General features: G+C 32.6%; 1 pseudogene; it reads right to left on the reverse strand.

The window, feature by feature from the left end:
- Window positions 1–17,817, reverse strand: part of LOC100686565 — a 75,042-nt pseudogene extending 57,225 nt beyond the window's left edge.
- Window positions 17,818–22,301: the final 4,484 nt, after the last annotated feature.

Genomic DNA, 22,301 nt, shown 5'->3' on the forward strand with positions numbered 1-22,301 from the left:
ATTTGTTTTTGAAATTCCTTCATTTCTTTATTTATGTTGGAATTAACTTTTTTTGGGTATATATTTCTATGTATTTTGTATTTTGATAAATGTGTTCAGTAACCATTAGCACAACCAATACACAGAGCAATTCCATTGACCATTAAATTTTCCTTAAGCTGTCTTTTTTTTTTCTTTTTTTTTAAATAAGCTCCACACACAGTGTAAAGTCCAATGTGGTACTTGAACTTATGACTTTAAGATCAAGACCTGAACTGAGATCAAGAGTCAGACACTTAACCAACTAAGCCACTCAGGAACCCTTAAGCTGTCTTTTTTGACATTGGGTACTTCTGCACAAATACACACATAAGCAAATAATAGGATGGATGTCCTGTCTTTATTATTTTGTCTGTTCCAGAATCTCATGTAATTGAATGATACAGTATGTTTTTTAGTCTAGCTTCTTACATTTAGTATAGTGTTTTTTTTAAGATTTTATTTATTTATTTATTTATTTATTTATTTATTTATTTATTCATGATAGACAGAGAGAGAGAGAGAGAGGCAGAGACACAGGCAGAGGGAGAAGCAGGCTCCATGTAGGGAGTCCGACATGGGACTCAATCCCAGGATTCCAGGATCATGCCCTGGGATGAAGGCAGGCACTTAAACCGCTGAGCCACCCAGGCTGCCCATAGTATAGCATTTTTAATATTAATTCATGTTGTTGCATATTTGTTATTCATTCATTTTTACTGTTGGGTAGTATTACATTATTTCCATATCTCATATTTTGGCTATCAGTCATCATTTGGTAGACATGTTAGAAGAGTTTTAATTTGGGGTAACCTTTAAGAAATGTATAAGTGACATTTGTTTACAAGCTTTTATATGACTTTATAAGCTGTCATTTATCTCATAGGATAAATAAGATTCCATTTATCTTTTCATTCCATATCTAAGAGTGGGATTGCTTGGATATACACTATGTACAATTTTTTGAAAGATTTTATTTATTTATTCATGAGAGGCACACAGAAAGGCAGAGACACAGGCAGAAAGAGAAGCAGGCTCCATGCAGGAAGCCTGATGTGAGACTTAATCCCAGGACCCAGGATCACACCCTGAACCAAAGGCAGACATTCAACCACTGAGCCACCCAGGCATCCCACTAAGTACAATTTTTAAGTTTTAAAAGCCTGATAAATGTTTCCATAGTGAAAGTAACATTTTGCACTCTCCTAGCAATATAGAAAAGTCTCAATTGTTCCACCTCCTTTCAGCATTTGTCATTGTCAGTTTTACTGCTTTTAGCCTTCATAATAGTTGCATAGTAGTTATCTCATTTCTTTAAAATTTATTTTTTGAAGATTTCTTTAAAATTTAATAAATCTTAATAGCATGTCTACTGTTGGTCATTCCATCTAATCTTTTCCATGTACTAGTTACTGATCAAACAAATAAATAAATAAATAAATAAATAGTTTTATGAGGTATTTTTATTTAATCAAAATTATATTGAATTATGATTTTTCTTGTTTCATTGTAATTATTTCCTTTATAGAGGTACCAATTATTTATATAATGTTCTCTGTTACATTTGAGTAGGTTTTAACTGTGTTTATTTTGATTCTTCCCAGTATTTCCACTTTTTCATTTTCTATTCATTTCAAGAAATTATTTTCTTGTTTTGTATTATATTTGTATTGTTTTATTTGTTTCATCTCATACTTATAGTTTTTGTCATTTCTGAAATAATCTTTTTTTTTCTTTTGCATCTCATTCTTATCTATGTTCTATTACCTCCCTACTAGGTGTTTTTTGTTTGTTTGTTTGTTTGTTTTTAAAGATTTTATGTATTTATTCATGAGAGACAGAGAGAGAGGCAGAGACACAGGCAGAGGAAGCAGGGTCCCTGCAAGGAGCCGAATGTGAGACTCAATCCCAGATCCTGGGATCATGCCCTGAGACGAAAGCAGACGCTCAATCACTGAGCCACTCAGGTGTCCCCTTATTAAGTGTTTGATCCTGATTTATATTTTTTCTTATCATTTGTCTTTATTCAGTCTTTTATTTTTAAACATTAGAAAATATGTTTTATATTTTTCAATAAACATAACTCTCTGCCATGTTGTCATTATCTAATATTTCATTAATTTACTCCTTACTCTTTTTCCTTGTAAATTTGTATACGATTTGATCATTATTACTTTTTTTGATAATTGTAGGTGAAATTTTAAGCACTATTAAAAGAATTTTAGTACATCAAAGTACCTTTAAAAATATGCTTTCATATACATCTCCTGAAATACTTCCCCATTTTAATTTTGATATTCTTTTTCCTTTCTCCCTATTGTATCTGCCTTGTTCACATTAGTTTATAGTTCCAGAAGGTTTTTTTTTTTCTTATCTTAGTCACTATGTTTTTTCTCTGATTTCCCTAGCTGCTAATACAATGGAAGTCTTGTATTAGTGGCATTTCCCACATGCCCCACTCTTGGATTTTGTTAACACACTTTGTAACCTAAATTTTTTAAGCTTTTTTTGTTTGTTTGTTTTTGTCCTCGAGATTTTGGTTTTACTACCCTTTTTACTCTCTCTAATATTATGGTATCTGAAATAAACTGAATATTTTTCTATTACTACTAACATTTTCCAAGTATACATAACACTTTAAAATACAATATAGCAATCGGTTGCAGTTCCAGCTATATTAAGATGGCTAAATTTTATTATACCTCAAACAACTTAAGTAGACATGAAGATAAAATGACAAATTCTGACAAACCTGCTATAGTAATATTGAAGGAGCAAATTTGAAGATGCATGTGAAAAGCTCGAGTACCTGGCTTTATGAAATGAACATGTTTAAAACAATAGTTTTATGTTAGTTTGTGTAAGATATATTTAAATGAATACTTTCTAGTCAATCCATGAATTATAAACATTATTGTGTTTTCCTATTTCCTTTACACTCATTAAAGTTAATATATTCGGAAATTTCAAAGAATGATATAAACAACACCCCCTCCTCCCCAAAAATTAGAAGAGATTTTTGTCTTTGTGATGGGAACATATTTCTTTATATTAAAGATGGCTTAATATACAATAAACCCATTTTAATTAAATATTGGATTTATTATCAGGTGCTAATTTACTTAAATAAGTATTATTAATGTCTTTATTAATTCCAACTAGAAGAAAACAAGAGTGCTAACAGATGATAAATGTGACTCACACTTAGTCTAATTCAAGGAGATGACAGGGAATAATGAGTACTAGAATGGAAGCAGCGCCTTGCCCCAAAAAGAACAGATGACTCTCAAAAAAAAAAAAAAAAAAAAAAAAACAGATGACTCTCAGCTTTGTCTGATTGTTCCTATGCAACCATACAGCTTTGTGACACCAGATTTTCTTTTCTTCCGATGAATCTAGAAAATAGGAGTTTTAAATTAAAAATAAATAAACACAGTCATTAATTATTATTTAAAATTTGCCAAAGCAAATAATGAAGGTTAATAGTGCACACCTTAAAAAACATCTTTTAGCTTCTATTTGACAAATTTGAAGCATCTGTAGAAATTTGTTCTCATACTCAGAACTTTATCACATTCACTATTACATATGAATTTTTTAAAATAATAAATTTATTTTTATTGGTGTTCAATTTACCAACATACAGAATAACTCCCAGTGCTCATCCCGTCAAGTGCCCCCCTCAGTGCCTGTCACCCATTCACCCCCACCCCCGGCCCTCCTCCCCTTCCACCACCCCTAGTTCGTTTCCCAGAGTTAGGAGTCTTTTTCTTCTCCCTTCCCTTATATTCCCTTTCACTGTTATTTATATTCCCCAAATGAGTGAGATCATATAATGACTGTCCTTCTCCGATTGACTTACTTCACTCAGCACAGTACCCTCCAGTTCCATCCACGTCGAAGCAAACGGTGGGTATTTGTCGTTTCTAATGGCTGAGGAATATTCCATTGTACACATATACCACATCTTCTTTATCCATCATCTTTCGATGGACACCGAGGCTCCTTCCACAGTTTGGCTATTGTGGACATTGCTGCTAGAAACATCGGGGTGCAGGTGTCCCAGCGTTTCATTGCATCTGTATCTTTGGGGTAAATCCCCAACAGTGCAATTGCTGGGTCGTAGGGCAGGTCTATTTTTAACCCTTTGAGGAACCTCCACATACATATGAATTTCTATTTCAATTTTTAAACTTCATATTGAATCTTAAAGATGTGGATAATGTCCATAGGCAAAAAGAGGAATTAAAAAAATCCACCACATTAAAACAAAGAAAATGAAGTACTACTGAGTATAGGTTACATGTGTGTTATCTTATGAGGGCCTTTTATAGATTTGTCTGAGAACACAGCCAAAATATACTTCAAATTTATATCATGGATAAAAATAGGCATATATATGAAATTTTAAATATAACTTTGCTATGTAATACAATATACTGTAAATGTGATGTCTTGTAAATTGTTTTGTTTGGTGGCTCCAAAGTTTTTTGAAAAATACAAGTATGAGAGACAATTATATTTTAGATTATATAACATAGATATTAAAGTATGTATACATCACAGTATTTAAAACATGTATTATTGTATTGATAACCTTAATCTAACATAAAAATAAAATACTAATTAACAGTGAGTAATGTATAGTATTGCTTAATTATTATTTTGTACACTTGAACCTAATATAATGCTGTATATTAATTATACTTCAATGAAAAGCATAATATTAATTAAAACAATTTAGATTTTAACAGTTCAAGGAACAACTTATTTTTTAAAAGCTGGTGATATACACAAGTAGTGTTAAATTCCTTAGTCTTCTAAGAAATATGAGAGTAAGATATTATTACATTTGTCTTTAATATGTGAGGATTAGACTTTTCCAATTACAAAAGGATAAAATCTCTTATAGAAACAAATTTTTATCAGAACTTTTCAGAAGAAAATATTTTCCCCTCTACTCCTTAAAGTTTGTCATGCTTTTATATTACAATGTCCGATGAAATCTTATTGCAATGACAGAAGTATTCTGTCATTATTTACTATTAAATAAATAAATGTATTAAATAGAGGTCAAAATTGTATAAATTCGTTTTTCCAAATTACTTTTATAAGTTTGGGTATTTCTTTGAATACACAGTTGAAATATAATGAGAATGAGAACAAGAAGAATGTTAAAAATAACCATCAAGAACCACCTACTTAGTCAACATATTTGAGAGTTGTTCTCACATTGATGAGGAGTTTGAAAAGAAACTCCCCCCCCCCGATTGCATGAATAAAAAATAAAATACTGAAATGAAATTTATTATTAGTGAATTAGAACATTAAGCACTAAAATTTAGGGGATCCCTGGGTGGCTCAGCGGTTTAGCACCTGCCTTTGGCCCAGGGCACAATCCTGGAGTCCCGGGATCAAGTCCCGCGTTGGACTCCAGGCATGGAGCCTGCTTCTGTCTCTGCCTCAATCTCTCTCTCTCTCTCTATGTCTATCATGAATAAATAAATCTTTTTAAAAAGTACTAAAATTTAAGGTAACATAATCTCTATCTTATTTTTAAATCACTGAAAGCCAAGTATATTTATATTATGTCTAGATAGATAGGTAGATAGATGATAGAGATAGATAGATGATGATGATAGATAGATAGATAGATAGATAGATAGATAGATAATAGACATACATAAATATATAATCAGCTTTCTTTTACAGATTGGAATGCCTCATATGTACCACTAAATCATGGTTATTATACATGGCAATGTACAGGAACTAACATGACATCCCATCTTTTCTTATATTTGTATTTAGGAGTATTTTGTGAATGTGATAATAGAGTATAAGTGAAAATAATATAATTAAGGAGCCATAGAAAATAAGAAAATGAAAAGATAAGCTATAACTCTTCGTCTTCTTGCTAAGGATTACTTACAGCTATGGTTGCAAATGAAGCGTTTTCACTTAGCTTATAGCAAAGATTTTCTTCTCTTTTTTTTTAACAAACCATAAGAAAAATGTATATGATAGCAGTATAGCAGTATATAATTGTGAGAGAAGATTTTGCAGGCCAGTCAACCAAAATAAAGAGGAAAAGAAACAGATGATCAATCAAAAAATAATACCTTATTGCTTCACTCATACATCACTACCACCACATATACTGCACTACTCACTGAGTCTTGGTCTTCAGTCTCAAGAGTTGGCAGTTTTAGTGAGGTTACAAGGAAAATGTGAACCACATAGAAATATAAATGATATAATAGAGTCAACTAATACACTGATAGTGATTTATATCCTTGAGCATTTACTGAAGGGTTGTATCAGTAAGGATGATTTGGCAGAGAATGTATCTAAGTGTTTTTCCTTAAGGTAGTCTTTGAATGAATGTAAGATTTGTATTGCTAATCAAGAATAAAAAATGTTTTTTAAAAACACATGACAATGCACAAAAGTCATTTGTTTCTATTAACTAGCAATAAGAGTCCAAAATTGAAATTAAAAAAAATAATTTCATTTACAGTAGAATAACAAAAAAGAACAAAGCAAAATAAAAAGATCAAAACACATAAAATAAATTTTAAGTTTTTTCCACACTCCATACCTGTCTATCCCTTTCTACTTTTCATTAAAAAAAAACAAAAACAAAAACAAAAAACGAAAAAAAACCCTTCATAATGGATATGATCCTAAATGTAATCCTTAATTTAGTAACATATATCATAAATATTAATCTGGACATCTGATTTTTAAAAAATGGTAAAAGGTGCTTATGTTTTGCATAATTTAGTCTATTAATATTTGCTATGTAGACTTTTCCAATTCTTCCATCAATATAAATAGCGCTATAAGGAACATCTATGAACAGAAATCCTTAACAACATAGTTTAGTTCCTAAATCTATTTCTGAGTTACTTGGTTAACACCTTGTAAAGTTGTAATAATTTTGATACATTAAACAAAATATTACTTTTTTAAAAAGGATTATTTTAATTCACAAACTGATTTCAGTTCAAATTTCAAAGTTAAGGTTACAAATAGGGATCCCTGGGTGGCGCCGCCATTTGGCGCCTGCCTTTGGCCCAGGGCGCCGTCCTGGAGACCCAGGATCGAATCCCACATCGGGCTCCCGGTGCAGGGAGCCTGCTTCTCCCTCTGCCTGTGTCTCTGTCTCTCTCTCTCTCTATCATGAATAAATAAACAAAATCTTTTTTAAAAAAGGTTACAAATAAAAGTAACTTTTACTTTATTTCAATATGTGAGTAGTTTTATATTCAATGATATTGTATCATCAAGATAAAACAGTTGTTTAAGTTTTCTATATTAAAAAAAAGAATTCTATATTAAAAATCATAGAATATATGCTCATAGCACCATGGCTTACTAATGAAAGTGAAATGGAATGAACTGGAAAGGCCCGGATGGAATTACTTTTGAATAAAATATTTCTAACTGCAATTACATGGGCAATTCGTGCAGATAGATTACAATTTTTTTTACCTTGTCAATCAAGAGAGTTTCGTGTGTTTTAATAAAAATCTATAATATTGAGTATGAAAATTTTTATAAAGCTCTAAACACATAAAATGTAGACACGTGCAAGATATTCAAAAGTGCTAGAAAACAACCTGATTAAAAAACAACAAAAGAAAAAAATCAACTCATATGACTACATCAAACTAAAAAAGTTCATCACAGCATAAGAGACAATCAACAAAATAAAATGGTAAGTATGGAATAGAAACAAATATTTGCAAACTATATATCTGATAAGGAATAATATTTAATATATATAAGGAGCTCCTACAACTTGATATAAAATAAACAATCAGATCAAAAATTGGACTGATAACTTGAATAGATATTTTTCCAAAGAAGGCATACAAATGGCCAACAGGTACATGAAAAGATACATCACTAATCACAAGAAATGCCAATCAAAACCACAATGAAATATCAACAAATCCTGGTAAGGATATAGAGAAAAGAGAACCCTGGTTCACTCTTGGTAGAAAGCTAAATTGGTACAGCCACTATGAAAAGCAGTGTGGAGTTTCCTTTAAAAATTGAAAATACACTATGATATGATGTAGCAATTCCACTTCTGAGTATAAATCAAAGGGGATGAAACCAATACCTCAAGGGGATATCTGGGCTTCCATGTTTATAGCATCATTATTATTTACAATAGACTGTCGTGGAAACAATGTTCAATAAACTATGATACATCCAGACAATGCAATAGCATTCAGTGTTAAAAACTAAAAGAGCTAGCAAGCCATGAAAAAAAAATAAAATTAAATTAAATGCATATTACTAAGTAATGGAGGCCAATGTGAAAGGCTATAATACTGTATGATTCCAATTATATGACATTCTAGAAAGGATAAACTATAGGGAGAGTTAAAATATCAAGGATTGGGATATAGGGAAGAATGAACAAAGAATAAATAAGAATGTATAGAGTTCAGAAGATTTTCAGGGCAAAAGAACCTCTCTGCATGATACTCTATTAATAGAAAAATATCACTTTATATTTATCAAAACACATAGGATATAAACATGAGCCCTTCTGTAAATATGTGTCAGTGTAGGATACATGGATTGTAAAAGATGTACTACCCTGGTAAAAACATGTCGATAGTAGGGGAGACTATGCAAACTATGCATGTGTAGAAACAGGAGTTATATGGGGAATTCTGTGCTTTTTCTCAATTTTTCTATGAATATAAAATCACTTTAAAAAGTAATGTCTACTTTTAAAAGTAAGTGTATATCCAAGTCAATATTTGGTGTGACTATATTATTATATTTTTTTCTTATTTCTTCTATGGGATGCTTTTTAAAAATTCCATTTCATGTTTTTATCTGGGTACCTTTGTTGTGTTATTTTGAAAATAGCACACATTTCTTGTAAAGATTACAATTTATTCAACCTTGTTGCTGTTTTCTATTGGATTTTACTTTATACCCTGATGTTTTCATGGGTGAATACCTCAAATATGGAAGGAAATATTTTTATTTGTGGCCTTATAAGTTACAGAATTTCCTCACTCTTTAGCACTGTCTTCACTGCTGGTACATGAAAGTTTCACAGTGAATATTTATATCTATGATATGAATTTGTTGTGGAAAGGTGTTTCAAATAATTAAGATAGAGAAAGGTCAAAGAACTTGTCATTTTCTTTTACCTTACTTTCCAAAACCATTCCCATAGAAACCACAAGCAAATAACCTTATTTTAGTCCCAAATTTAAGAATAAATCCTAAATATGAAGGCATTTGAGCAGGATATTTAAATTGGAGCACATTTTGAAATAGATGAAGTCATCTATATAATAAGGCATGTTGCTGTAGGGTAAAATGCATAATGTCAATTTTCAGATTCTTCTTCAGTATCACCGGATTTTGAGCTATAGGCTTGAAATGTACAACTATTGTCAGAAGGTCCTAAGCTCATAGAAAAAAAATCAGACATTTGATGGATGTTTTTTTCAGGTCTATTCATTTCCAAGGCAGATAATTATATGAAATTGTGACAATCACTATGGTGCTTTAGGGATGAAATGCCTAAGCACAGCTATAATAGTTTGGGCAGCATGTCACTATCATCCAGAAACTTGGCACTGCTTTCAGATTAAAAGTTTTCTCATTAAAATATTAACATTATGAAAGCAGTCCAGCAAAGGTTGGACTACGAGCAAAGTAAATTTATTTTATTTGATGTTCTTACATCTCATAAATATAGGTAAGTATAATAATTAAGAATGTGAGCTTTAGGGGTTCCTGAGTGTCTTGGTTGAGTGGCTGACTCTCGATTTTGGCTCAGGTCATGATCTCAGGGTCCTGAGATAGAACCCCACATCAGGCTCCTATGCTCAGCATGGACTCTGCTTGAGATTCTCTCCCTTTGCCTTTACCCCACCCCCAAGTGTGTACTCTCTCTCTCCATCTCTCTGTCTCTAAAATAAATAAATAACATCTTTAAATAAAAGGAATGTGTGCTTTGATGGAAAAAAAGATAGTCTCTTCAACAAATGGTGTTGGGAAAACTGGACAGCCACATGCAGAAGAATATAACTGGACCACTTTTTTACACCATACTCAAAAATACATTCAAAATGGATGAAATACCTAAATGTGATACAGAATCCATCAAATCCTAGAAGAGAACACAGGCAGCAACCTCTGACCTTGGCCATAGCAACTTCTTGATAGACATGGCTCCAAAAGCAAGAGAAATAAAAGCAAAACTGAAGTATTGGGACTTCATCAGGATAAAAAGCTGTTGCACAGCAAAGGAAACAACAAAACTGAAAGGCAACCTATGGAATAGGAGACAATACTTTCAAATGACATATCAGATAAAGCGCTAGTATCCAAAATCTATAAAGAACTTCTCAAACTCAACACTCCAAAAAATAAAAAATCCTGGGCAGCCTGGATGGCTCAGCAGTTTAGCTCCGCCTTCAGCCCAGGGTGTGATCCTGGAGACCGGGGATCGAGTCCCGCGTCGGGCTCCCTGCATGGAGCCTGCTTCTCCCTCTGCCTGTGTCTCTGCCTCTCTCTCTCTGTCTCTGTGCGTCTTTTATGAATAAATAAAGTCTTTAAAAAATAAATAAAAATAAATAATCCAGTCAAGAAATGGGCAGAAGACATGAACAGATATTTCTCCAAAGAAGACATACAGATGACTAACAGACACATGAAAAAATGCTCAGCATCACTCATCATCAGGGAAATACAAATCAAAACCGCAATGAGATACCACCTCCACACCAGTCAGAATGACTAAAATTAACAATTCAGGAAACAACAGATGTCAGTGAGGATCTGGAGAAAGGGGAACCCTCTTACACTGTTGGGAATGCAAACTGGTGCAGCCACTTTGTGAAACAGTCTGGAAGTTCCTCAAAAAGTTAAAAACAGAACTACTCTATGATTTAGCAAGTGCACTACTAGATATTATACAAAAATAGTGATTTGAAGGTGCACATGTACCCCAGTTTTTATAGAAGCAATGTCCACAATAGCCAAAATATGGAAAGAGCCCAGATGCCCATTGACAGATAAATGGATAAAGAAGTAGTATACAGATACACAATGGAATATTAGCCATCAGAAAATAATGAAATCTTGCCATTTAGAACAATGTGGATGGAACTAGAGAGTCATGTTAAACAAAATAAGTCAGAGAAAGATACCATATGATTTCACTCATATGTGGAATTTAAGAAACAAACCAGATGAACATAGGAGAAGGGAAAGAAAAATAAAATAAGATAAAAACAGAGGGAGGCAAACCATAAGAGACTCTTAACTTTAGGTAATAAACAGAAGGTTGCTGGAGGGGAGGTAGATGAGGGCATGGGGTAATTGGGTGATGGGCATTAAGGAGGGCACTGGGTGTTAAATGCAACTAATGAATCACTAAACTCTACCCTGAAACTAATATTACACTATCTGGTAGCTAACAAATTTAAATTAAAAACAAAACAAATGAATGTGACCTTGTGTCCTATTTGCCTATGTTCAAACTTCGGCTTCCCAACCCTTTTGCTTAGAATCCTATACTAGTTATTTCTTTGAACTGCAGTTTCCTCATCCATACATTAGAGTTGTTGATAGTGTCTTTTTCAAAGAAAGGCTATAAAATTAAGTTAGTTAAGTCCTATAAAGTTCCTGGAACAGTGTTTAGCATAATTAGTGCTCAAAAAATACTAATACTATTACTATTCTTAATAGTACTACTTTATTGCTTATTGTTAAATAATTATAGTAATCTTATAATTTTAACACATATTTTGAGTAACATCTATGTATTCTCAAAAAAAGTAGAAGATAACAGGAAGTTTATAGCTCTCATTCTCTTGGAATTCTCTCATTCTTAGACTTATTATTTTCAACAAAAGTGGAAAAGAAGTTAATTTCAATATAAAATAAACTATTTAAGAACTTTTTGCATGTGGATTTTCTTTTTTATTTCATACTTAATAACATTAAAATATTTATTATTTTTAGTAATGCTTGTCAAGTTTACTAAATTGTTAATATTTTTATTACTAATGATACTTATACTACTAAAATATACATTCAATATTTATAAAAGTATTTTTAGAAATTATTAATTTGGGCAGCCCTGGTGGCTCAGCGGCGCCACCTTCAGCTCAGGGTGTGATCCTGGAGACCTGGTATAGAGTCCCACCTCAGGCTCCCTGCATGGAGCCTGCTTCTCCCTCTGCCTGTGTCTCTGCCTCTCTCTCTCTCCTCTCTGTGTATTCTCATGAATAAATAAATAAAATCTTTTTTAAAAAAGAAATAATTAATCCATCCAAATTGTTAAAATTTCTCTAAGCATTGACTAAAGACAGCTTAGAATATTTTGCTAATTGAAAGCACAATAGAAATGTTAAATGCGCATTTACATGCTTTAAATGTTTTTTTTAACGAAGTCACTAGTGAAAATGAAGAAATTATGTCATTTTTACAAGCTTTTGAGCATATCCTAAAGTGAAATATTTTTTATTCTTGCCCAAATAACATAGTTAAACATATTTTGTTGTGTTTTACAAAAAGAGCATTAGGAACATTCATGCAAGGTTTTGTAAGTGCATATGCCATCATTTCCCTTGGATAAATACTTAAGAAGAGAATGTCTGAGTCATATGGAAGTTATGTCGATTTTTTTTTAGAAACTATCAGATTCTCTAGGTATTTTGTGCCATTTTATATCTATAATAACAGTGAATGGGAAAGGTACTACACATCTCTGCTTAGAATTGGTATGGTCAGACTTTAATACACACCCACATACACACAGAATCTTCTGAAAATGAGCAAAGTATATATTTTCACTTGTTTATGTATCATGTATTTATGTATTATGTATTCATAAATCTACCTCAATATTTGTAGTTCCAGTTATACAGGTATTCTACTTTTATTATATTTATCTCTAAGTATTTTATATTTTTTGATGTTCTGGTAAGTGATGACTTAAAATTTTAATTTCCAATTGTCCACTGCTCTTATATAGAAACACAATTTATGTGTGTATATTGGTATTGTATCATACAAATCTGCCTAAACTCATCTAATAGTTTTAACTAACTTATTTGTAGATGTCATTATATTTTCTGCCAAAAAAGAGAGTTCCTCAATGCAATTCTATTTTGGACTGTATAATTATTTGTTGTGTGAGGCTATCCTGTGTGTTGTAGCATTTTTAACAGCATCCTTGTCCTCTACACACTAGATGTCAGTAGTACCCCATTAGTTTTGATAATTAAAAATATCTCCAGATACTGCCAAATATCTCCTGGTGGCAATAGCACCCCTAGTGTAAAACCATTGATATAATTATTCATGTCATCTGTGAATAAAGACAGTTTTCTGATTCCTTTCCATTATGAATGCCTTTTTGTCTTTCACTTATTTATATTGATTGCATCAATAAGAATTTCTAGTACAATGTTGAATAGAAGCAGTGAAGATGAATATACTTATTTTATTCTTGATCTTAGGGTGGATATATTTATTCTTTTGCCATTTAGAATGACATTAGCTATAGGTTTTTCATAAATGCTCTTCCTTAGGTTAAGAAAGTTGCCTTCTGCACCTGGAGTGTTGATCTTTTATCAGTAATGGATGTCGGAATTGGTTAAATGTTTTTTTGTTGTTATTCCATCATTTAAGATTATCATATTTCTTTTTTCTTTTAAATCTTGCTATTATTGTAGATTACATTGGTTGATTTTTTAATGTAAAGCAATCTTATATTAGTGAGATAAACCTTACTTGAATATAATTCATTGCCCATTTCATTTATAACCGAATTTGATTTGTGAAAAATTTATGTAAAATGTTTACATTTATATACATGGAGGATAACAATCTGTAGTTTTCTTATAATGTCTTTGATTTTGGTTAAAGGTAATACTGATTTCATAGAATAAATTGGAATGTATTCCCTCCTTTTCAATTTTTGGAAACATTTTCTGCTAGATTGTTTGATATTTGGTAGGATTCATCAGTGAAGCCTGTGAACCTAGACTTTGCAGAAAAACTTATAAATACAAATTTAATTTATTTTGTTTAATAGATATGAGGCTATTATATATATGTATATATCTCACATATTATATGAGATGTGACACTCATATTACACATGTATTCTTGAATAACTGGTAATTTTGTCTGTAGAGCAATTGTCTATTTTAAATTTTGTAGAATTACTGACATGTAGTACATAATTCCTTTTTCTCCTATAGGCTGAGTATATATGTCCCCTCAAAATTCATATGTTAAAATCTAATCCCCAGTGTGATGGTTTTTGGAGGTGGAGCCTTTGGGGGCCTTTGGTCATGAGGACTTCTCTCTTATAAAAGATTAGTGCCATAATTAAAGCATATCCCAAGGATTTCTTTGCCATGTTTACCATGTGGGAATATAGAGGAAAAAATAAAGGTCATCTGTGAACCAAAAAGCAGCTATTACCAGACACTGAATCTGCTGGCACTTTAATCTTGGACTTCTCAGCCTCTAGAACTATAAGAAATAAATTTTTATTGTTTATAAGTGACCCAGTCCATCATGTATTGTTATAGCAGCCTGAATTGGCTAAGACATTACACTTTTAACTATTATAGAAGCAGATTTTGTTATAATTGATTTCCTCTACTGTCTTTATATTTTCTATTTTAGTGATTGTATTATCTCATCTTCATCACTGACTTTCTTCTACTTATTTTAGGTTAAATTTACTCATCTTTTTTGTTTGTTTGTTTGTTTATTAAGTTAAAGTCATTGGTATGAAACTATTTTTCTTCTCTAGCACTGGCATATACTACTATAAATTTACCACTACCTTATTCCTTAGTGGTAGTCTACAAATTTTCATATTTGTATTTTTTATTTTCACTGAGTACAAAATGCTTTGTGTTTTTTAATGCCATCTTCACTTTCATTCAATAAAAATATTCTCTAACCTCCTTCTTAATACTTTCTTTAATCCATGCATTATTTGAAAGTTGTTAATTTGTTTTATATTACATGGGATTTTTCCAGAGATCCTTTTGTCATTGACTGCTATCAAAACTCCATTGTAATCAGAGAACATACTTTGTACAATTTAAATCCTTTAAATGAAGGCACCTGGGTGGCTCATTTGGGCTCAAGTCATCATCCCAGGGTCCTGGGATTGAGCCCTGCATTGAGCTCCCTGCTCAATGGGGAGCCTGCTTCTCCTGCTCCCTCTGCTGCTCCCATTTGCTCGTGTTCTCTCAATCTCTCTCAAATAAATAAATAAAATATTTTAGAAAAAATTTAAATAAATCCTTTAAACTTATTCAGAATCATTTTATGGTCCAGAATATAGGCTATTTTGGTAAATCTTTTTTTGTCCAATTGAAAAAATGTATACACTTTTGTTACTGGGTAGAGTGCTCTGTACATGTCAATTGGGTTAAGTCGGTTGATGGTATTCATCTATAGTGAGGGTTTTTTTTTTTTTTTGTCTTACTGATCTAACAATTATTAAGAAAGCAGAATAAGCATGAAAATTAGCATTCCAACTACAAGAAATAGTTTTGGGATCCAGTAAGTTAATGCTTAGTTGGTGATACATTTGGTTTGAATTTAGCAAGACATAGCTATAGATGTACATGTAGATACATATCAGTCTCTTCAGTATATATTTATTATTAACCATTCTTGAATGCAAATATCTTCTAGAAATATCCTTCATTAATTTTGTGGATATACTTACAACCTTGAAAAAAATATGTGGGCTTTGGCAATGCTTACTGGAAAGATGAGGTATAGTAGAGGAGAAAAATATTGAAATGAACATAGGCAGGAGATGATTGGCAGAAAAAATACTAATCCTAGTATGGAAGATTTAGCTCCCTTTGAGACCTAGTTGAAATGGAAGTTCTTACTCATCAGGAACTGATACTGTAGTATATAGAGGCCACCCTTAGGCAATAGGATTGAGCAATGAAAACTTGAGCAAGGCAGAAGGGCTCACAGTGACCACCCAGATGAAAGCAAACAGGCTTATAAAGTGACCCACCTTGAAATAGCCATAGGCCCTAACTGACCAATTACAACCAGTCACAGTTCATAAGATTACCAAAAGGGAAGATGCCATACATCCTCTCCAACTGTGGCCCCTCACCATTTAGTGGCAGACAGTCTCTCCTTTGCTGTTCTGCAAATACCTGGCAATGTATTAAATAAATTTCTATCTCTTTTGTCCTGCCTTGGGCGAATTCTTTCATTACATGAACCACTGGACCCCTCCCAATTAGGATACCCCACACTTATTGGCTCCCCATCTGATCAGGGACTCTCACGTTGTATATAAAATTATAAACACAGAATTTTTTTTCTGGTTTGATTGATATAACCTGAAATTAAAATATCAGAATCTGTGCATTCATTGTGCACACAAACCAGAGTATGTCCACTTTTAAATGCTCACAGCTTAGGCATCAAACAATACATAAAAATAAATAAAGACCAATCATGATATGTGACTGAATTATCTTTCTACTCTTTCTTTAGAAAATTACATTACAAAATTATTGTGATATGAAAACACAATTAGAGTATCCAACAATCAAATGCAGGAGAAATTTTATAGAGTAGTTCAAGCAGGTAATTAATAATAATAATGTGTTGTGGTTTTTTGCAGTTTTTAATGTTATAGAATTCGTAAGTCTTCAAAAAGATGTAATTTGTTGTGATTTCTCTGCACATTTCAAATTAGTATTCATTCTCATACATAATTTGTTTTCAATATTTTTATATTTATATTCTTTTAAGAGTCTCCCAGTACCTGAATCTTATATGATTGTGTAGCAAAAGCTTACTAGAATGAAAGAGTATTAGGAAATGATAGGAGAAAAGTAATGCACAGTCAGATTCTGTTGGACTTTTAGGCTACAGGAGTGAATTTAAGTCATTATCTTACAGCATTGGGCTAGTGTTAGGGGGAAAATAAAAAGAAAAAAATCATTCTGGTTCTGGCATGAAGAATAGATCAGAGAGAGCAAACACAGAATCAGATTCCAGTTGAAAATGTATTTCATTATTCAGGCTTAAGATGATGGTAACCTGGTCCAGTATTTCATGATGAGATTGAGAAGATATAGAAAGCTTATAGAAAGGGATGAAATAAAGTGTTATAAACACACAAGGAGGTTTTTGTTTTGTTTCATTTTGTGTTAAAGTGTATTGTCATGGACACATACAGCAAGTTATATAGATTCATGAGTATTTGTCTTGAGCCTCTGGGCAAATTTTTGTCCATTTACAAATATAAAAAAAGAATAAATCTTAAACATCTATAGCTTGTGTAAAGCACGTATCAGGAGATCTCATCAAAGAAAAGAGAAGAAATGGCTGAATGGCTCAGAGCCAGAATAGTGCAATAATTCACAAGAAGTAGGGTGTGTTCAGTAGTGACAAATTCTGCTGAAATTGATGTGGGCAGAGATGTGTTCAGTGGATCTAAAAATAACATTACTTTGGAAAGAACACATTTAATAATCTGGGAGTTTCAAGCTTTTTTGCAAAATTGGAGTGGATTGAAGAGTCAATAAGGTGTTAGGAGATGATAATCTATCATTAATGCTATCAAGAAGTGTTTATTAATGATGTTTTCCCACAGGTCACCACCTGTGATCACAGTGAGCTTTGAAGTGTTCATAACCTGAACCCATCCATCTGGGGGCTTACCTGCAGGTTGGGAGGAGGAGCCAGCTCATGTGTGCTGTTTCTCACCATACCTACTGCCATCTTGCCACTAACACTTCTAGGTTGCTGTGAATCATGGGCCAAGCCAGCTCATTAGTCCCTCGTTCTGTAGCCTGGGGTTATACCTACAGCCCCTGGGCCCACAGAGAATCACATTGTTTAAAATGCTAAATATCAAATATACTTCAAGACAGAAGTTTGAGTGAGACACCTTGTGGCCCTGTGCCTGGGAAGAGTAAGGGTACCTCGCCAATATAATTTTTTAAGTGTTTATTGAAGCTAAGCAGAGAAATGAGAAAATCTAGAGGGAATATAAAGTTTATTTTTTTGGGGGGGCGATATGATGTTTAGAAAGAAATGGATAGTGGAGGAGCTATTCTGAGTTATTATTATAAGAATAGGGAAATTCATTTATCTTAAAAATAAATGGAAGTTGAAAATTTGTTAATGCAAGGGAGAGACTACCAAAAGGCTAATTTATGAATGTTTTAAATGACACTAAGGTAAGAATTCAAGAAGTAGTTTATTTAGAAGATATAAAAACACTAGTAGGGCAGTGGGAAATTGAAATTGGAACAGAAAGAAGCCAATAAATTTGTGTCATCAATCCAAGTAGACTATGAAAAATAGTGTAGAGCACACATTTGTTATTCTATACAAGGAATAGGAAGTCGGTACAAACTTATTTGAGAGCTTCTCCTAGTCCAGAACTCTCAGCTCTGACAGCATACAGTAGTCTTCCCTGGAGAAAGCCCTCAGGCAGAGGTAGAGATAGTGTGGCAGCTGGAATTTGTCCAAGACACCAGAATTGTAAAGGCCTAAGGGCTGTAGGTGTAGCACCTATAGCATCACCCAATTCAAAAACTAGATATGTTATAACTGAATATTATAAATTCTAGGTTAAAGTGCACATTTCTACTTAAGAAAGTAAATGTTATAGTTTTTGTTCAAGTTTTCATATTTGAGTCATTTTTAAAACAAATGACGTGTTGTATTTAAGTTATTCCTTTCAATTGAATATTTGGGTGGAATAGATTGCAGGATAAAAGCAATGGATATTAATATAAATTGAGAAACAATTTTTCATTAATTTTAGATTTAATTACGGGATAGCATGTGCAACTTATCAAATAAGTTTTGTCGTTTTGCCTAATGCAACTACCTGCGGCTACAGATGACAAAACTGGAAGAGAAGGAGACTCCTAACTAGTGAAGGAGACTTTCCTTTGTTATCATTTAACTTAATTTTAAAAACTTTTACATAGAATAACTCTATTCTTTAGTCACAAATACTTAAATTGGAGAAATGTTAAAGGGAAACTATTTTATAAAGGCAAGCATTTTGGAAAGGAATACATTGATTAAATTCACAGTAAGCCTGTGAATGGTTTTGCCCAAGGTAAAATGATCAACTAATTCAATTCAGGGAAATATAAAAGAGGGTGAAAACCACCGTTTTAAATATTAATTCCTTGCACTGGAAAGGTAACAGCACTTCTTTAAACTCTTATATCACAGTCCCAGTTGGTGGTTGATGATTCTGACAAGCTGTGATGCTATCTACTTAACAAAGCCCAGAGCTTTCATGCTGTTATACAACAGTGATTTTCTGATATGCTTGATATGAGTATAAGGTTTTATTCTAATAATGCTATCTTGAAACTCTGACACCCCTGTAGTCTTTCTTAGAAAAGAATGTGACAGCCCCTGGGCCCACAGAGAATCCCATTGTTTAAAATGCTAAATATCAAAAAAATAAAAAATAAAAAATAAAAATAATAAAATGCTAAATATCAATGACTGTTGGAGAAAAGAAGACTATTCAGATGAGTATAGATTTCTAAGCATCATTTCCATTCACTTTACTAAAAAGAAAAAAAAAGACATTAAAAACTAAAACTATATATGTACATTTTTGCATGTTACACTACTATTCTGATTTCCTTATGACAGCTAAACAACTAACATTTGATATAACTGTAAATATTCTACAAACATTTGACATTTTGCAAATTCACTTTCCTGATAGGCCCTCTTTTTAATTATTAATATTTTAGTTAAATATTATTTAATATTGGTATAATATAATAAGTTCTGTCCCTCCCACCAAACTTGCAGTTATGAAGAAACAGGAAACAGTAGTCTCTACTACTTAGAAAAGTACAGAAATATAGAAATGGTCTCCACGATGCCAACTTGAAAGGATGACTGAAAGCTGCAAGTGAATGTGATACCTTTGAGGATTTCAGAGCTAAAAAAAAAAAAAAAAAAAAGAAAAAAGAAGTGACCAAGAGAAGGCAGCAAGCTTTATTGGGTGGCCACTTAGAAAGGATTGCATGAGGGATTCATTCACACCAAGAGATCTTTTAGAGGCAGCAGTGCAAGACCTTAGTCTAGAAATGGAAATGGCCAAGGTAACTCTCATGGGAGACGGAATTTGGAGAGGGCATTTAGTTTGTCTATGATGTTGCTTAGCAACAAAGTGGGGAATATGAATTGCCAAGCACCAAAGAACAATAGTAGCTTGTTTTTTTTTTATAGATACGAGTTTTGTTTTTTTCATGGCTATTGTATGTTGAGTGAATTTTCATATGTTATAAAAAGCAGGTAGGATCTATATGGCAAAACTTTGCTGATTTGAGCTGTATTTCAAGTAATTGCATGTTTAAGAATTTGAGTTTTGTGCCAGCAGTCTTTAAGCTAGTGATCTGAGCTTGCTATGAAGTAACCAACAAAGGGGTGAATAAACAGGTACCATCTTTTGCCATTTATATAACAATCCATCCTTTGGTCCCATGTTTTTTACATACAATTTTGTGTGCACAATCCTTTGGATGTCACTATCTGGTGTTTCTTTTTACTGCTGTGTTAAAGAATATAGAAATATACTTGTATATAAACATAAAGTATTACTTTATAATATTATAATATTTACAATAGTATTATATTAAGCATACTTAAATATACTGGTATATTCTATACCAGGAGGGCTATTAGAAAGTTGCTTTATGTCATTGGAGGGTTGCAGCTAGCATGGTTTTTAGGGTCAAGTACTAGGGGATTTCACTGCTCATTAAAAATCTATTGGAATTTTGAGCTAAAGTCGAGTACCAGAAATATTGTCCAAAGTTGGATGAGGGAAGCTTATGATAGAATAAGCAATTTGACTTCCTTACAGGTTCACCAGGCTCCCTCTGCTGCCTGTATACTGTGTTTTTATGAAAGTCAATTTGTATAGTTTAGTGCAATTTTAAGTGGTGCTAATTGGAGCCTATAATAGTGTCAAAAAGCTTGGATTTTATCTGCCTTGCATTCAGACATGGGTCTAATAAATTGGTTATTTGTGATAACCACAAATTACTAGGAATGTAATTCCCAGTAATGGTAGGACTCATCCTACCATTGCCCATATTATTCGTGTGAGATTAGCTTCTGGATATTGCTGTTGGATGTCATTGATTAAGGGCATAATCTTATTTTGGTAAATAAAGTTCATATGGGAAATTGGCCAGGAGAGGTTTATTATGCTAAATGTATTAAAATTAGGTTGGAAATGTCCTATATCCATGCTATGCAGTGTAGGTGCCACTGGCCACAAGCACCTATTAAGTAATTGAAATGAAACTAGTGTCACTGAGAAACTGGATTTTTAATTTTATTCAGTTTTTAACAAGAGTTTGGTGTGTACTGACATCTCATTGTGGTTTAATTTTGCATTTCCCTGATGACTAATTATGTTGAACATCTTTTTGTGTTTATTTGCTCTCTCTCTCTATCCTCTCCATTAAGATATCTATTAATGATTCTTTCATCTTCATTGAAGTATATTGGTATACAAAAAAAAAACAAATATAATTAATGCACATAATTTGGTGAGTTTGGACATATGTATATACTCATATTACTATCAACACAATCCAGGAAATAAACGTACCTGTCACCTCCAAAAGTATCCTTGTGCCCCCCTCCCTTTTTTTTAAGATTTTATTTATTTATTCATGAAAAACACACATAGAGAGAGGCAGAGACATAGCAGAGGGAGAAGCAGGTTCCCTATGGGGAACGTGATGTGGAACTCAATCCCAGAACCCCGGGATCACAACCTGAGCCGAAGGCAGATGCTCAACCACTGAACCACCCAGGTGCCCCCCCTTGTGCCCCTTTTTGATGTGATTCTTTTCTTTTCTTTTTTTTTTCTTTTTTTCTTTTCTTTTCTTTTCTTTTCCTTTTCTTTTTTTTCTTTTTTTTCTTTTCTTTTCTTTTTTTTCTTCTTTCCTTTCCTTTCCTTTTCTTTTTTCTTTCCTTCTTTCCTTCCTTCCTTCTTTCCTTCCTTCCTTCCTTCCTTCCTTCCTTCCTTCCTTCCTTCCTTCCTTCCTTCCTTCCTTCCTTTCTTTCCTTCCTTCCTTCCTTCTTCCTCCCCTCCTTTCCTTTTTTCTATCTTTTTTAGTAAGAACACTTAACATGAGATCTACCACCCTCATACATTTTTCAGATGCAGTAGTTTATTGTTAACTATACACACTTTG

Source organism: Canis lupus, chromosome 13 (genome assembly GCF_011100685.1).
Source record: "Canis lupus familiaris isolate Mischka breed German Shepherd chromosome 13, alternate assembly UU_Cfam_GSD_1.0, whole genome shotgun sequence".
In the NCBI taxonomy this organism is placed as follows: domain Eukaryota; kingdom Metazoa; phylum Chordata; class Mammalia; order Carnivora; family Canidae; genus Canis; species Canis lupus.